This window comes from Papio anubis, unplaced genomic scaffold, assembly GCF_008728515.1.
Source record: "Papio anubis isolate 15944 unplaced genomic scaffold, Panubis1.0 scaffold445, whole genome shotgun sequence".
In the NCBI taxonomy this organism is placed as follows: Eukaryota; Metazoa; Chordata; class Mammalia; order Primates; family Cercopithecidae; genus Papio; species Papio anubis.
This window is the reverse complement of record NW_022164625.1, coordinates 32,847-51,558: the sequence shown is the minus strand read 5'-3', so window position 1 is coordinate 51,558 and position 18,712 is coordinate 32,847. Positions and strand designations below refer to the sequence as shown.

At 34.7% G+C, this 18,712-nt stretch overlaps 1 long non-coding RNA gene across 2 annotated transcripts; it reads left to right on the top strand.

The window, feature by feature from the left end:
* The first annotated feature begins 350 nt into the window (after positions 1-350).
* On the top strand, positions 351-16,470 carry LOC116273184. Of its 2 annotated transcripts, XR_004181645.1 has the most exons (4): positions 351-4,234; positions 6,635-6,682; positions 12,507-12,575; positions 13,459-16,470. It is a non-coding gene; the product is annotated as an uncharacterized LOC116273184 (long non-coding RNA). The 2 variants fall into 2 exon arrangements; XR_004181644.1 differs by lacking the exon at positions 351-4,234 and having other exon boundaries at positions 4,250-6,682.
* The last annotated feature ends 2,242 nt before the right edge of the window (positions 16,471-18,712 follow it).

Below are 18,712 nucleotides of genomic sequence, written 5' to 3'. Positions count from 1 at the left end.
ACTTTTATGCTCCATTTCCATTTTAAAACTCCTTGCCTTTAACAGCACCCAGGTAATCTCTTAAATGGTTTGCTGCTTTGAATCCTTTTTTTTTTTTTTTTTTTTTTTTGACAGATACCCTATGTCATCTCTCTCAAGTTCAAAGTTCCACAAATCTCTAGGGTAGGGTAAAATGCTGCCAGTCTCTTTGCTAAAATGTAACAAGCGTCACTTTTGCTCCAGTTCACAAGTTCCTCATCTCCATCTGAGATGACCTCAGCTTGGACCTTATTGTTCATATCACTATCAGCATTTTGGTCAAAGCCGTTCAACAAGTCTCTAGGAAGTTCCAAACTTTCCCACATTTTCCTGTCTTCTTCTGAGCCCTCCGAACTGTTCCAACCTCTGCCTGTTACCCAGTTCCAAAGTCACTTTCACATTTTTGGGTCTTTTCAGCAGCACCCTACTCTGCTAGTACCAATTTACAGTATTCGTCTGTTTCCATGCTGTTGATAAAGACATACCAAAGACCGGCAATTTACAAAAGAAAGACGTTTATTGGACTTCCAGTTCCACATGTCTGGGGAGGCCTCACAATCATGGCAGAAGGTGAAAGGCACATCTCACATGGTGGCAGACAAGAGAAGAGAATGTGAGCCAAGTGAAATGGGTTTTTCCTTATCAAACCATCAGATCTCATGAGACTAATTCAATACCACAAGAACAATATGGGAGAAACCACTCCCATGATTCAATTTTCTTGCACTGGGTCCCTTGCACAATACGTGGGAATTATGGGAGTACAGTTCAAGATGAGATTTGGTTGGGGACATAGAGCCAAACCATATCACCTATATGTTTAGTGACTCATGCCCTTAGCTAAACTGTGTGGTATATTTATGACATCTTTCTACAATTATCATATTTGATTCCTATCTTGGTATTATCTATATCTTCACCTCAATTATTGTTTTTTTTCTACCAAATGCAAATTTTTAATTCATAGCCCACAACCAAAAATAAGTCCCACAAAACATGATCAAATGCAACAATGCCATACATATTTTCCAATTTTGGAACACTTGAAAATAGCAGCAAACTATTTTTGTCTAAGTATTCAACTATTTTGTATTGTAAAATACTAAAACTTTTAAACTAGCTTAATCTGTTTCTATTATGCAATCTCATATTTTTTCAATTGTATTATTTTTAAGTGGCCTATGAATGAATATCTTTCTTTTTTGCATATGTATGTAATAATCTCTATATCCTTATTTAATAAAGCTGTAGTTTTAAACAAAAATTATAATAAATTCAAGTACACCAGTCTCAAAAGTATATCCTGTGGGTATCTCTGTAAGCCGCAAGTTAAAAAATAATTTATTAAGAGTTATCAGTAGTTTTCTTCTACAAAACTATTCCAAAAAGAAAAGAAACATTTCAGTAGTTTTCTTCTCAAACATTTCAGTAGTTTTCTTCTACAAAAACTATTCCAAAAAGAAAAGAAAATGACAAAGTACATAATAGCCTGCATGTGACATATCAAGACTATGACATACCGACAAAGAGAGCAATGTGAACAAGGGATTATTCCTTTCCTATCTTTTCTCTTCTTCCAAAAATATTGCAAGTGTCTCAAGAAGTTTGTAGGGAAGATTTATGGAGCATAGATGATGTAATACTTGGGTAAATGAACAAACTTCGGAATAGCATCAGACTTAGAATGTTCTTGAGACTGCTTTGGATTTGGGTCTTTAATTCTGCCAAATTCTTCAATGTCTGTGCATGTATTTAATACTTATGAAAGAAAAAAAACCATGATGGCATTTTTCTGGCAATTAATATTTGAATTCACCTCAGAGATATTTTCCCCACCATAGACAGTCATTATGCTGACATTTTGATTCAGGGATTTGCAATTGCAGACAATTGGTATCTAAATGAGTTGTGACAACTGCAAGAAAAACTTCTGTTTTAAAAATTTTCTTTCATATGTCAAATCATTTCATTACTTAATTTCCAATGACAAATCTAATGGCATTTTTCACTGTGATAAAAGTAACACAATCCAGAAACTGGTTTTTTGACATGCAATGTATTTTGACATAAATCAAAAGACCTATTAAGTTTTTTAAATCACATTACATTGTGTGTATCTTGTTCATTGTTTCTCTGTTGCTAGATATCTATGATATATAAAGTCTATTCAAAATATCTGAAAACTCTCTGATTTTCTAAGAAAACATGTTTGGTGGTTATTTATTTTATAGAGAAAAGTTTATTCACTTAGAATTCCCTGGAGGTGGGTAGAGAGTGTGGACAGTTGAAAAGTCCCTCTGGCTGCAAGGTTATCCGTAGTGGGAATTAATTGCAGTACACAAGCTTGACTACAAATTCTAATATTACGTATAGCAAGGAAGTTTCCATACCAGGAGTGGGGCTTTTATATGGTTATGAATATGATGAAGAGATAAGCCACAATAAAGAGAAAAAGCAAAGTTGGAAGTCAACTAGAGGAGCGAATCAATACACTTTGTAAGTTACTCCATCTTTTACCTCATCTTGCAAATATTCAGTTAAATCACGAAAATCACAATGTGTCTGAGACAGAGTTTCTGATGAGGTCAGTAAAAGGCAGAATCCAGTCAGTCTATTTAAGCTCAGGGACGGAGATGCCTGGGGAGCTGAGAAAGTAAATGAAATGGGTGAACTTAAAGTGAGCCCTCACATACCCTGTGCTGTTGGTGCCTGTGAAATGGCACGTGGCCTAGGGATGTCTAGGGGCTAAATTCAGCAAGAAGCCATGTGCCCTGACTCAGCAGTCTGTCGGCCTGCTACAAGAAGAAACCATTCTACCTCTGGCTTACATTTCGTGTAAAGATTTTCTTAAAAAACTATCAGAATTGGGAATTAAAATAACCAATTTAGAACTATATCAAGAGTTCACCTACCTCTTTGTTTAATGTATAGTCCTTGGAATACCACTTAGTAATCAACAAAGGTGTTGGAGTATTCTGAGAGTATTATATAATTACAACCTTTGGCAGATGAAATATTTTAGATTAAGTGATTCAGAGAAGTAAGAAAGTTTACTGTATGACTTCTGAGGTGAGTACATCAACTAGAAAATTTCAGGTTGGAGTTTGGATTTCAATCCATCCTTCACTGACATAAACTTCCTTAAGAAATTAGAGCTTTTTCTGGAAGGGGAAAATTACTTCATTGTGGCAGATGAGGATTTTGGACTGATAATGATCTCTGTCCCATTTCACCTGATAAAACAGTGGTCCCTTGGGGCTGAAAAGTTAAAGGGTAGCTGGCTGCTGGGACAATTTTTCAGAGCTAAAAACTCATAGGAATCCTAGCAGGGAATTCAGTGCCAGAGATCTGAGAATGTAGGATTTAGAATCACAGTTGTAACAAACTCCTAAAATATTAAAGGGTAGCTCTCAGAAGAGGAGAAAAGAGATGATTACGGTGGTCAACAGACAACTCTGAATACTCTAAAAGTCATTGAATTGTTCATTTTAAATGACTAAATTGTAAGGTATGTGAATTGTATCTCAATACATTTGTTAAAAGTGAAGAAGCAATGGCCATTACTAGCAAGCTGCAGGATCTGGCAGAAGTGTGTGTAGACTTAAAGCCTTGAACTGTACATTAAGTGGCTTTCAAAGAAAATAAAATGTAATAACATTAAAAAATAAAGGCTATTGAGAAAAAAGTGCTGTAGGATACATAGGAAAAAATTGCCATAGAAACATATGAAATAATAATAACACTTATATAGTACTTATTTTATGCCAGATTATTCTAAATGCTTTATATGTAATAAATTATTTAATCTTCACAGCAATGCTGTGAATTAGATACCATCATTATTTTCACTTTAATAATGAGAGAACTAAGGCTCAAAAGGGTTAAGATATTTGCTAAGAATATATAGAACATACAGATATTTGTTAAGAACATACATATGGATGCTAAGCATACATATTTGCTTAGCAAGTAGAAGAGCTAAGACTTGAGCTCTGAGATTCTAGGTCTAGAATCTTCCTTTAACCATTGTGTATATTATATAAGGTAACACTAGGTGCTATATAGACAAAATGCAAAAGTTTATTAGCTTCAAGTAATATAAATGTATTTCTCATGCATATAAAATGTAATATGAGTTTTCTCGTTTTAAGGCAGCTTTCCTTCCCATGCTTCTTAGATCCTGCGGCTCTGCAATCTTCAGCATTCAGATTTCAAGGTGGGTGTATTCATTTTCAAGCCAGAGAATGGAAGGAATAAGAAGTATGGCACACGAATGTTATTATGAACCAACTGTGGAAGTAACATCACTTTCATTCACATTCTATTGGCACTCAGTCACCTGACTATATTTAACCACAAGACAGGTTGGAAAGTATGTACTATCTGTGTGCCCAGGAAAACAGGTAATGATCAGGTGTTCAACCTACAGTCTCCGTCACTATGCTGAACTTTGACTTCTGACTCAATATCTATCTTGAAATATGCCTCTTCTCTGAGGAAATCTCTTTCCCTTGTCCCAAAATTAGGATCAGGCAATGACAAAGTCTAGTAAGACCAACCAGTCTGGTTTGCCCTCAGGACCTAGGATTTTCCATTTTAAAACTGGGATAGTTTTGGGCAAATCAACTCCAAGAAAATTAGGCTAGTGTTTACTTCTTCCTCCTTGATATAACTAGATTCCTAGTAGAAGCAAAAAACAAGGCAGAGTTTTGCCTGTTGGATGGTGGAAAAAGAATCTAGCTGGGTGTTTTGTGTAGGCATGGGAATGGAGCCAGAGGGTTTAATAATGGAGCCATTTGTGAAACATAAATCTCATTCGCTAAGGGCCAGGGAAATCTCAGTAAATAACTCCACCCAAAGGGATTCCATTCCTGGGTTCCTTTTGTTTCTATTTTGTCAATTATTTAAGTAATTTCAAAGCAGTTACAAACCATCTTATTTTCTCAATCCTAGCTTCTCAATTCCTTGCATCCACTTATCTTTATAATAAGCTGTCAACAAAACAGGAATTAAATCTATACATAATAAAAGTGAAATGACAAGAATAAATGAGAAGTGAAGTAAGACTTTAAACAGTCCAGGTTCTTCCTCTTTGTTTTAGGATAATTTTTTAAGTCATCTGAAACAAAGTTAAATGATCAATAAACCTTTAGAATTATGAAAAAAAAATTATTCTAACTAGCATTGGAAAAATAAAGAACCCATCTCCGTCCTCATTGGCGTAGTTCTTCTATGTGCCCTCAAAATGATGAAGTTTGATTTCTTAGGTTACTGACTAAACCTCTTGTCACCAAGCTTCAGACACTAAGAATTTATTGGGCATCTATATGTAATTTCTGTAATGTGTACATCTTTTTTAATTAAAACACACTCAGATGTTATTAAATGTCATTTTACAATGTATTTTGATAAGACAAAATATTTAATAAAGTATAATTGTCTTTTCTAAAGGTTACCATGAAACACACTACCAACATTTCAAGATTTTGTAAACAGTATTTGAAACTATTATTTTTAGTACTCGAAAATATATATTTTGCCATTTGTTTTTAATCTTTTTATTAGTTTTTTCCTTATAAATGTGAATTCTATTTTATCAAGTATTTGTCTGTGACCTAAATGCACTGAGTTTTTCAGATTCACATGTCTGCAAGGTAAAAGATATTCTAAAGTATTAATATACCAATAAATTATTTAAAAGATTTATGTAGGACTTTATTCTGAAAAACAAATGCATTTACAGAATCCTTCCCAGAGCCATTAATCTTTCAGTCTTTGACTGGTCTGGAAAAAGAGAATTCTATTATATTGTAAGTTTGTGAGGTTCTGGGTATAAAACTTAATTTGCAGGTCCATCAGCACTATTCACTCAGCTCCAGGAAGAGTCATACCCTAGTTAGAAGTACTCAGTGGAAAAAAAAATTCAAACCATTTCTGGTTAACACTTAATCTGCCTTTTAAACCACATAAAGGTAAACTTGAGAACCATAGAAGGTATGAACCTTCAAAGTAAACAAATATTTACACTTAAGAATACACACACACACACACACACACATATATATATGTATTTTTCTTTTACAAAAAGAAAAGCATTGGGGCAGTATTTGGAAGTTGAGAGGAAAAATCACAGACATACCAAAAACCACCATATGCCCAAGGTCAGGAAGTTTTAACAATACTCACGACAAAAAATAGTTTGGAGTACTCAAATCTCTCAGGTACTTTGATACACTATTTTGGGGGAAGTATATATTTATATATATATTCTTGGTACAAAATATAGATTCAAAATACATCACTAACCATATCTGAAAATAAATAGTAACAACTCGAGATGTCCAGAAACTCAGGAGAAAAATTACCCTTTTATAATTAAGAGCATTTCTTTATGTTATAATGATATTTTTACAGTTCTGTTGTTTTTACAAAATTATCAAGGTCAGTAACAAACTGGAATCAGCATTAATCATCAGAGGATCTTCAGAAATTTTGATTAACATCAGTAGAGTAAGTGCTTTTGGAAATGAAAGTAGCATTATCAGGCTTACTGTTTGCTAATAAGAAAAGGGGATTGCAACTTCATTTGTTCTAATTGCATTTTTCTTAATGGTAGACTTGGGATAACCACAGCTGAGAATACATTGCTTTCGAATTCGAATAGGTGGGTGAACCATATCTTCTTCATCTGATAGTCATTCTATTTCTTTATTGACGTCTCTTTTTAAATATCAAGTCACATTAGTGTCTCTTTTCCCTCCACAAAAGATAGGCTTTCATGTGTCAGAAACTCACCGCTGATCTGTAATCCTCAGAGAGCAGAACCCTGGTAACTTAGGGGTTTTACACCTGCCTCTAATTTAATCACCTACTGTGACTGTTGCTCAACACCAAAATAACTCAAGTAGTCTTCATCTGCCAGGGGGAAAAAAAATTGAATTCTTAAAGAGGAAGCTTACTAGGAGAATTTCAACCACCCTGACACATCTCTAAGAAAAAAAAAAAAAAGAACCTAAAAGCTATTTTTCAAGTGATTAACATTGATTAATTCACAACTAAAAAGATCATTTGCATAATTTTAGAATATATAATTAACACCGTGATTTCTCTGAACACTTCAGACATAAAGAGTTTAGTTTTTCGAGGTTTTCTCCCCCGCAGAATCAATTTACTATTTATACCTATACTTAAGGTAGCTAAATCAAGATGGCGGTGGTCTGAGCAATGCTGAAGAAGGCTGGAGAGTGTGTATGTTAAATAAAGGGCTTTGGAGTTACAGACCTGAGTTTTAAATTTGGCCCCACACCTACTCTGTAACCGTGGATAAGTCATTTAATCTCTCCAAGACTTTCTTTCCTTATCTGTAAATTAGGGATCAAATTCTAACCTGAGAAAGTTTACTGATTATTAAATAACATAATATAGATTACACATTTAGCCTAGGAGTACATTAGTAATTAGTTCTGCTATAATTATTGCCATAATACTAATAATTTTTAATGTTTCTATCATTGCCTTTAGATAGATTTCAAGGTCGTGCTACATTTATAGAGCACTTAGTATATTACTGAGTATCACAAATGGCAAACTGTAGTGGGAGTGAGGAGTGAGATGGGAATAGCAACTGGAGAGCTTGTCTTTCCAGAATGTCTCCTCACTTCTCAAAAGTATGTGCCTAATCAGAGTGGTAATAAAAACTCATACATATATTGTGCCTCACACTTGACGGAGCCTTTTGTATACATATCTCTGTTTAAGTTAGCATATAACTAGGCTAGCCTTACTGAGAAGATTGGGTAAACAACAACAAAAAATCAACAAAAGGTACATGGAGCTGACAAAGCAGAGACGAGACAGGGTGGCAGGGAAGTTGCTACCTCAGCACAAACTATAAATTTGATAATTAGCAATAGTAAATGGGTGCTAACAATAATAGGAGATAACATTTATTGATGGCCTATCTGAGGCAGAACCAGGTTTAGTGAGCCCTAAAATTCACATGATTTGTGGGGCTATTTGCAAGAAAAAAAACCACACACACAAAAATATAAACACAATTTTAGAGCTTTGAAAGGTGTCCATGCAGTTGAGGGTCCTGATGCTTAAGTGTTGTTAACTTTTTAGTAAATTCACTCTGGTGATTACTATATGTATAGTCCCGTCTCTATTAGTCAGTTAAGAAGATGCTATAGCAAATAATACAAAGTAAGACAGCCCCAGTCCAAATCCTGACTCTGTTCCACGGGGCTATCTCAATTTGGGCAAGTTACATTCTTTCTTTTATTTTCCTCTTTGAGCCTAATTTCCTTATTTCAAAGTGAGAATAATGATTTGTGGGTAACTATGGTGTGGTTAGGTTGAAAAAAATTATAAAGTGAGTGACACATAAATTTTATCATCGTGACTATTATTATTAATATATTTTGGTTTTTTTGTTTTGTTTTTGAGATGGGGTCTCACTCTGTTGCCTAGGCTGGAGTTCAGTGCCGTGATCTTGGCTCACTGTCACCTCTGTCTCCTGGGTTCAAGCAATTCTCCTGTCTCAGCCTCCCGAGTAGCTGAGATTACAGGCACCCGCCACCACGCCCAGCTGATTTTTGTATTTTTAGTGGGGATGGGGTTTCACCCTGGTTGGCCAGGCTGGTCTCGAACTGCTGACCTCAGGTGATCCACCTGCCTCAGCCTTCCAAAGTGCTGAGGTTACAGGCGTGAGCCACCGTGTCCAGCCCTATTAATAGTTTTTAGTCATCATTTTATTAACAAGTGAAATAAATGATGTAATTTGGCCGCCATCAGATACAGAAAATGCATAAAAGCAGATTCCATCCCAAATTTGTTAGGTGGCAAAGTGCATGCTCCTAACTACTATATAACACTCTACTATCTTCAAACTCAGAGTAGAAGTGGATCTTCTGAAAATATCTAAAACTTTGAAGAGAAATGATAACTATGTGGTTATTTTAACATTCTTTCTTGTTGATGTATAGTTTCCAAAAAGAACTAAACCCTAGAGAGTATAGCAAATGATAATTTAGATTCTCAATTCAAGAACCAAGGCCAATTCCACATAAAAAAAATATACAGGTATAGACATGCTTAGAGAAAATTCAAATACTGCACTACCACGGAGGAGGTCTTCTTGAATCTCTGTGTATTTATAAATTTCAGTGAGGTCCAGGGCACTTCTTCAACATTTCTTTCCATTAAGGAAAATAGCTATAGTCCTAAATATGCTTGCTTAGAAAATTGGCATAAAATATTTGAAATCGTAAAAATATTAAAATTTTAAGATTTCTCTACCTTGAGATGGATGCAAAGACACAATGAGAATGTATCTGGTTGTGGTATAACAAAAATACCTTGCCCAGTTCAAATCCAGTAAGGAATTTTGCATTCCCAAACTTCAATACTGATTGTTAAGTAGACCGAAGGTAAATACTCTATATGTTTGTAAGATTATATGACCTATTAGGAAAGAAAGAGTGAGATTTGTGAAGTATAGAGGCTTTCACAAAGTCTGGGATACTTATAAGTATCTGTTATAACAGACAATCACAAACTCACCTTGAAATCTATAGGTTAAAATGATTTAAAGCTTTCCAATATATGTGACTTGTTTCTGTATACAAATTAACCTTATTTCTGAAGTTTCGTTACATTTTCGTATACATAGATTTCCATCACAAAATTATTGGAATATTGGTCAATAAAAAGAACTACCAGTAAATCTAAAGAGAAACTCAGCATGAGGCCGGTTTCCTTTTATTCCAGAGGGATAGAAAGGTAGATGGCAGCATAAGGCTTTGGAACGAGACTATCCGAGTTCAAATTTGACCCCACCACTCTCAAGATCCCTCACTCTTTACTAGTTATGCAAATTGAGGAAGTTATTTAATGTCTCTTTGTGACTAGGTTTTTAAATCTCTAAAATGAAGTTTTTAACACATGGACCTCATTGAGTTGTTCTGAGGGTCAAATCAGTAAATTCATGTGACGTGCTTAGAGCGGTACCTGACACAGGGCTGAACACTCAATAATTATTAAGTTCTAGTGTCTATTTTGCTACTTTAAATATATTGTTCCTTCCATAAACTACCCTAAAATAAACAAGTAAAAAGCAGTTATATGATCAACACTCCAGGTATTTGCTTTGGATGGTTCTGTGTTTATCCTCTCTCTGTTTATAAGAGGTTGTTTATAAGAAAAAGAACACAAAATAAATATAATTTTAGAACTTTGAAAGGTGCCCATGCAGTTAAGGGCCCTGACCCTTAAGTGTTATTGGCTTTTTGATAAATTCACTTCTGGTGCTTACTGTATGTAGTCCTGTCTATACTAGTCAGTAAAGAAGATGCAATAGCAAATAATACAAAGTCAGACAGCCTCAGCAGCTCCTTGATCATCTTGCTTCTAGGTTCTCAGACTCTCTTATCCTACTTTCTTCTTCTGGGACAGCACATTTAGCTTCTGATCTTGGCTTCCAAATCAACTCTAGTTGTACATTTTTGCCCAATTTTTCCCCCAAAGTCTCTTAAAGAATTCTGATAGCAAAGACCCCAGTCTGACTTTCCAGGTGTTCTAATTCTTAACAAGCCTGTCTATCTATTGCACTCACCACCCCTAACCAGAAGAGCTTTAAGTATGTTTTTAAAAACACAAGGATGATTAAGATCTCTTACAGTAAACGCTCAATTTAAGAGTACCCAAGGAAGACAAAAAAGCTGTTTACTCCCCAAATGCAGATCATACTAGAAGAGAGAAAAACCTCCTAAGATACATGGTTTGAAATATGTTGAGTTCTGCCATCATGAATAATGATCACTCTATAGTATGTCACCATCTAGCAAGGAATACTAACCATCTAGCAAGGAGAACATTGGAATGCAGACCTAAGGCACATAAAGAACTTGTGCAAAATATATGTCCAAAGGAGAATGAAATAGAAGGACTAGCTAGTCTTGGATTCAGTGTTTACTATAAAACTAGAGTAATCAAGACAATTTTCTACTGGTGAAAAGGTAACTATATTGCAATGAAACAGAATAGAGTGCAGAAATAGATTCATACATCTGTGGTCAATTATATTATGACAAAGTATCAGGCGATTCAATGGGGAAAAGGAATATCTTTTCAAAAAATGGTGCTGGATCAACTATATGTCTATGTATATTTTTAGAAAGAATATCACTCCAACTTTGCATCATATTTAGACTTGAAAAAAATTTTCTAGAAGAAAACATATTTTTAGAACAACAACAAAAAAGCGTAAGCCATAAAATAATAATATATTGAATTTTTATCAAAATTTAAAAATATTGCTCTTCAAAAGACACCATTAAGAAAATAATGCACACTGGAAGAAAATATTCATAATACATATCTTACACAAAGTACCTGAATGCAGAATATGTAAAGAACCCTTGTAACTCAATAATATGACAAAAAAAAAAACACTAAATAATGGTCAAAATCTAAGCACAGAATTTACAACAGAAGATGTACAATAAGCACATAAAAACATCTTCAAAACTATTAGTCATCACAGGAATTCAAATTGAAACTACAATAAAATATCACCACACGACTATTACAATGGCCAGAGAACTGACCGTACTAAGTGCTGGCAAAAATATGAAAAAACTGGAACTCTCATGCATTGCTGGGCAGAATGTAAAGTGGCCTAGGCACTTTGCAAACAGTTTTTCCGTTTCTTAAAAAGTTAAAAAAAAAACCTATATAAATAATTGTCCATACAAAGACTTGTAAAACAATGACCATTGTGGTTTTATTTGAAATAGTCCAAAAATGAAAATGTTTCAAATGTCCATCAATAGGTATATGGATAAACAAATTGTAATATATTGATTCAATGCACTACTGCTTAAAAACTAAAAGAAATAACTGTTCATGGATGTAACAATGTGGATGAATCTCAAAATTATTATGTTAAGTTAAAGTAACCAGATAAAAAACAGTACACACTGCAAGACAACATTTACATAGAAAATGTAAACTATCTATAGTGACAGAAGTATAATTGTTGTAGAGAAAAATTAGTGGTGGGAGTTTGGCCAAAATGTTCCCTTATTGATTGTAGTAATGAATTCATAGTTGCATATTTATGTCAAAATTCATGAAATTATATACCTTAAATATGTTAAGTTTCCTGTACATCAGTTCTACTTCCATACATTTGTAAAAAAAAAAAAAAAAAAAAAAAAAAAAAAAAAAAAACTTTAGAAAAATTTTGCCCATGTTTTACTGCCTCCTTCTGATGTAAAGTAGAAGTTAAGAATAAAACTAGTAAAACTGGTAGTGCATGTATATAAAGCAGAAAGCCTGATGGAGGTTTTTCCCTTTCTTTTCTAAGATATAAAAATGGCTCTTGAAGAGGCTAGTTCAGGGCTAGAGGGTTGGAGTAGAATAGGAGGGAATTATATGATTTAAAATAGCTCTCTAAGGATGCACTGACAGTCCATTTTTTGCAGAGAAAACTGGAACAGTGCATTGTGAGAAGACTAGGAAGAGAAGTGAGTGGGAATCCAAAAGATATTCAGGTAAAGACAATAGGAAAAAAAAAAGTTGGTGTATTGTGAAACTTTGGCCCCAACCAAAATTCAGTCTGTGGCCCAAAAAGTGCCAGATCTCATAGCTCAGAAGAACTCTGGGATGAGTCAACATTCAAGTGACTGGGAGTACACCCAAATAACCAACATAAACCTCAAAGCAAGGGAACAACTGGTCTGACCAGACTGCTCATCTCTTGTGCAGAACCATCACACCACCTGAGCCTCAAAACTTCACCCTGCTATGGTGTGAGTAGATCACCACCTGATTGATTCTCTGGGTCCAACAAGTCAAATTGCTGGGCTACCTCCAGAAGTCATATTCCTAACATATCCCAGGATGCTTACAAATGCTCTAGGAATTATTGGGCAGATATCAGGGTGGTGGAAGAGAAAGTTTAAATTCTTGTATATTAGGACCAAACTGGGAAAATCTAGGAGTATTCTAAACTTAGAACAGAGGGGTCACCTATTGAATTAATATTTAAAATAAATTATATAAAACTATATACATTTTAGATAAATTATATAAAACTATAAATAGTTTTTCAGTACAGGAACAGAAGACCAAACACTGCATGTTCTCTTATAAGTGGGAGCTAAATGATGAAAACACACGGACTTAGAGGGAAATAACTCACAGTGGGGCCTTTCAGAGGGTGAGGGGTGGGAAGAGGGAGAGGATCAGGAAAAACAACTAATGGATACTAAACTTAATACCTGGATGATGAAATAATTTGTACAACAAACCCGCATAACACAAGTTTACCTGTATAACAAACCTGCACTTGTAACCCTGGACTTAAAAGTTAAAAAAAGAAAATGAAACTATGTGTAGGTTTTCCACCTACGGTGTTACTTTGATTACTCCTAGTTGCTATTTCTGCTATCTTCATAAACTACTGATTTAGGCAGACATCTGGATCAGACAGACTTATTCAACTGGCCAACTGAAATTAAGAATCCAATGCTCCAAATGGACTAACCAGGTAAGCAGCAGAGCACTCACCTTTTTAGCTACAGAGCACTCACTCGTCTGGGTTAAAGTTATGTTTAAGAATTTGGAAGATTCTATTTTCAGTAGGATTAACTTATGTTTATTAGTTTATTATTCCTGAAATTTTCTATCTTTGCAATGAAAACACACATACACATGTATATACAAACACACACACACATCCACCTAAGGAAGTTCTGTAGAACAAACTGATGGGATGAAATATAAAAAGACACCAGTCATCCAGGAAAAAAATATACACATCACAGTGGGTGAAAAAAATTAACATTAGAAGTCTTGATTAGTAAACCTTGAATAAAGATAGAATGTACTTTTTCTGTGGTTTTACCTCTTCAGAGCAATAATTTCATACTTTTGTTTTATGTTACTATGGGTTTGTTTTGAAAGAACCATTAGAAGTTTCTTATCACAAAAGTTAATATAAATAAAAATACAAAACAAAGGAATAATCCTATTCTCATAGTCATGTTTACATTAAAATTCTATTGGCTTTGAAGCATAGTTGAAGTGTTATTTTACATCAGTTAAATATAGTATCACTTAAATATGGTTTTCAAAACTGGGCTAACGTGCTGTTGGCCACTCAAATTCACTAATGACAGAACATTGTTTTGAAAAGTGCATGGGGATTTAGATGTATACAAAAGTGATCATTTTAACTCCAAATTTCATTGTCTGTGTGACCCTGGGCAAGTTTATTATTTTTTTAATCCCATTCACAAAACTGGGATATTAATATTTATATTAGGAGATTTGTGAAGTTTTAAAGTGATAACATATAAAATTTATGCTGGGTGCTGCCTTCTCCTACACCCAGAATTCAGATTTTTGTTTTGAAAATATTTGTTGAGGAATTTTTAGGCTGGAGAATTAGAATAAATTCATTTTTAGAGACAATAGAAAGACCAGCATGTGTGGTTACCTCTATCATTCATCATCAGACATCAATGAACATTTGTGTTCTTTCCTCTTGTCTCAGAGATTAAGTGGCTATGTCACTTCTCTCTTCATAATTAGAAAGGTAGAAATAGCTATTCTTCTGCTATTTCTAAAACTGCACCAAGATGATAAGAAATATACAGATATTTCTGGTGGTAAAATGCTCAGCCTCTAAAGTCGGCCGCCTGGAACTGAAACCAGCTATACCATGTATTAACTCTGTGACCTTGGGTGATTTTCTCAGTGTCTTAGTTTCTCATCTCTAAAATATGTAAGATTATTTTTGGGTTAAATTTGTTAACATACAAAGAACAATGCCAGACACTAAGCAAGTACTCAAAAAATAATTGCTGTTATTATTTCTCTTGTAGATTTCTTAGCCTCAAGCCAACAATTAGCTTTCACTTGAAAAAGGAATCTAATATCCTGCTTCTATTCTTGATATTAGAAACATTGATGTAGAGAGGGGATACTAAGTGTGCAACTCTCTGCCCTCAAGCTTCATTACTCATTCATTGGGGAAGAGGAGAAACAGACTTTCAAAGGGAAAACGTGTTGATGAACACAAATAGTATTTTTGCCATGATAATGTGGAAATTATTATAATTTGTTTGCTTGTTTTTTAGTTTTGTGATGTTCAGAAATAAAGTAAGAGAAAAGGCCATGGGGACCAGTTTGAGAGGAAATGAAAAGTGGGGAGAAGGGAGGGAAAAGCTGCCTCTCTATGTTTAACAAAACAATATTTCTGGGGGTAAAAGGTGAGGAAGGAGTGAGGCGACTAGTTGTGATTCTTCTTTTGTGCACTCTATTTTCTACCCATCAGTATGTTCTGTCAGCTCTTCCTCCAAATATATTCCACATTTGCACCTTCTCATTGTCTTTGTTAATTGCATCTGTGGTCCTATAGTTTATAATCCTTCTGTGGATTTCAGTAGCTCCACTGAGCTGTTCTTCCTGTCTATTCTTGACCCCAGAGTGTATTGCCACACAGCAGCCTGAATGATCTGTCTCAAGTATACTTTAGATCACTTAACCACCCTTGTAAAAGCTCCAGAGGCTACCAGTTACTCACAGAATAAAAATCTAAACTGTAAAATTCTGTTTCCTGAGTGAGGGCTTTTGCACTTGCTGGTCTTCTTACTTGGAACAGTCTCTCCCAGACTTGTCATGCAACTGCACATGTCTCATTATTTAGATCTTTGTTGAAATGCACCTTGTCAGAGAGGATTTTTCTAACCTTCCTACCTAAAGTGCCTTTCCCTACCATTTTTATCTTCTTCATAATACTTCTCTGTACCTGAAATCGTCTTATTTATTTTCAGGTTCACCTTCTGTCCCCTTCAACTAGTCAAGCTGCTTGGAAAGAGGACTAGTCTGCTTTAGTCCTGTAACCCCAACACCTGAAAACAATAGCTATTTGTAACTTGGCTTACTCATAGCCAGGTACCAAGAGCCTGGGACTGGCCACCTCTCAAGGTTAGAACCATTACATCATTGCTGGTCAGGCTCCTCTGGGCTTTACCGGCTCTTCCACTCTTAGACGTCATTTTAGAACCTAATAATTATTTTTTAAATGAATCTTGTGTCACTTGTAAGCAGGTAAATTTTAAAAGTATGTGCTCTCTTAAAAGTTATACAAAAAACTGTAACACAAATCAGATGGATCCCAATGTTTCTGTATCCCTGACCTACTAGTTACCCCTATTCTTGACTAAGGTTTGTGACAGGGGAATGAAACATCACATTGAAACATACCTGTAAGTCAAATCTATTTTCAGAGATTACAAAGGGAATGTTTACAGGGTAATTAAATTTTTCCCAAAATATTTTATTGTCTCTTTATCAATAAAAACTATATTTGTTTGCTGTATCTACCTAGGCAAAGCTAAGCATAGAATGAAAAAAAATTTAGTACATATATTTACATAGTTTTACATATATATACACATACATAGTTTTACATATACATACATAGTTTTACATAGTTTTGTACATATATGTACATAGTTGTACATATATATACAGACATAGTTTTACATATACATACATAGTTTTACATATACATGTAAAACTAAGAAAATTTTCATTTTATGCCTATAGATATATACATACATATACACATATATTACATATATGTATATATGGTGTGTGTGTGTGCATGCGCACGTGTGTATGTATCTTTCTCTTGAAATTGTCAAACTGTTGAGGCAGTACATACACACACACACACACACAGATAAAAGTATCTATATTCAAATTATAAGATTCCACTTCAACTTACGGCATACACTGACACATAACTGGTGACTATATTACTGAGCCATTCTTCTTAAGTAAACCCTATGCAAAGACAAAATTGTGTCAATCTTCTTTCATAGAATGTTTTTTTTTTTTTGTTTTTTTTTCATTTTATTTGAGACAGAGTCTCATTGTTGCCCCAGCTGGGATGCAGTGGCATGATTTGGACTCAAGCAATACTCCCACCTCAGCCGCCCGAGTAACTGGGATCACAGGTGTGCACCACCATGCCTGGCTAATTTTTTATTTGTTTGTTATTTTTTGGAGAAATGGGGTTTTACTATATTTCCCAGGCTGGTCTCAAACTCATGAACTCTCGCGATTCATCCACCTCGGCCTCCCAAAGTGCTGGGATTACAGGCATGAGCCACTGCGCTTAGCCTTATTAAAATAGTTTTAGTTACTTAACATTTAAAGGAGTTTTGTTTTGTTTGTTTTCATGTTTTTAAAGAGGTGAAGTCTTCCCATGCTGTCCAGGGTGGAGTGCAGTAGCTATTCACAGGCATGATCATGGCACATTACAGCCTCAAATTCCTGGCCTCAAGGGATCCTCCTACCTCAACCTTCCAAGTAGACTACAGGAGCGTACTATTGTGCCTGACTCAAAATAGTCTTTCTAACCCATTAAGAGCCACTAGATATTTGCATCCTTCATTTAAAATTTATAGAACTGAATCTCTGACAAATAGATATATTATTTTTATAAATTACTAATTATATTCCACATTCTTATTACTACCAAATGACCAACATATACCCAGGAAATCTCAGACTCTCTGTTTGAGGTTGAAGAAAACAGTTACTTACTAAGACAAGTTAGGATATCACTGAAGAGTCAAATTAAACCTCAAGAATTGACTGTATAAAAATAATTCAGATTGTGTGGGAAAGTACACTCTTAGAAAACAAGAAATTTCTCTGGGAAAAAAGGATAACAGAAGACCAATGGGAGGAAATTGATTTGGAGAAAAGCAGCTGTATCTTCCATCTGCACTCTCACAAGAGAGAAGTCTAAACATTACATTGCAGCAGATTTTTTACCTCTCAATTGTGAACACACAAAAAGCAAATCCTGCTTCTGTAGTTGGTTTATAAACAGCATTCTTTCTGATTTTAATGAGATGGTTTCAGGAAGAAAGGATTAGACAATATTTTGCACCCAGAAACAAGGTTGCCAAGGGGCTGGAGAGGGTCTTCTGCAAATGTGCACTGATGACAGGACCAGGCAGCAGAGAGGCCCTCAATGATAATGACCCCATAAGTTGAGATACAATTATTCAAATGAACCAATATGAGAGGGATATTCTATTAACTATATGAGAAAAATCCAAGGAAAATTATATATGATCTGCTTTCAGATGGAAACAGTTTTTGTTAGGCAAACGCAATATTTAATAGGCTTGTAAATTGGTTTGTGGCATTTACTAGAATTAAAAGGAAATAAAATGATTAGGTAGCCTGTATTGCTTAGATTTTTCTTCTTATCCCAGGGATTTTGTCATATTTGAGGCGGTGAATTAGTATATGAAACAGTATTTTCCTAGCTTCTGGTTAGCAGCACCAAAATGATAGAACAGAACATTATGCCCTTGGTCAAAATGTGGTAGAGAGAAAGATGTTTTAAAATGTAATGTTACACGTGTGACGGGGATGAAACGAACAATGCCGTATAATACTGAAGGATCTCTCTTAATTAACCAGAATTGCCCTAAGTCAGAGAAGTTTTGGTGGGAAATGAGGCAGCTTGTTATACACATTTTAGTTTGAAGTGTCAGTGGAGATTTCAAATTGTATGTTCAGAAAGAGAGGAAATTTGGAAACGAACTTCCTTAGAAGAAAAAAAAAAATCAGCAAGGAAATATTTTGAATAAAG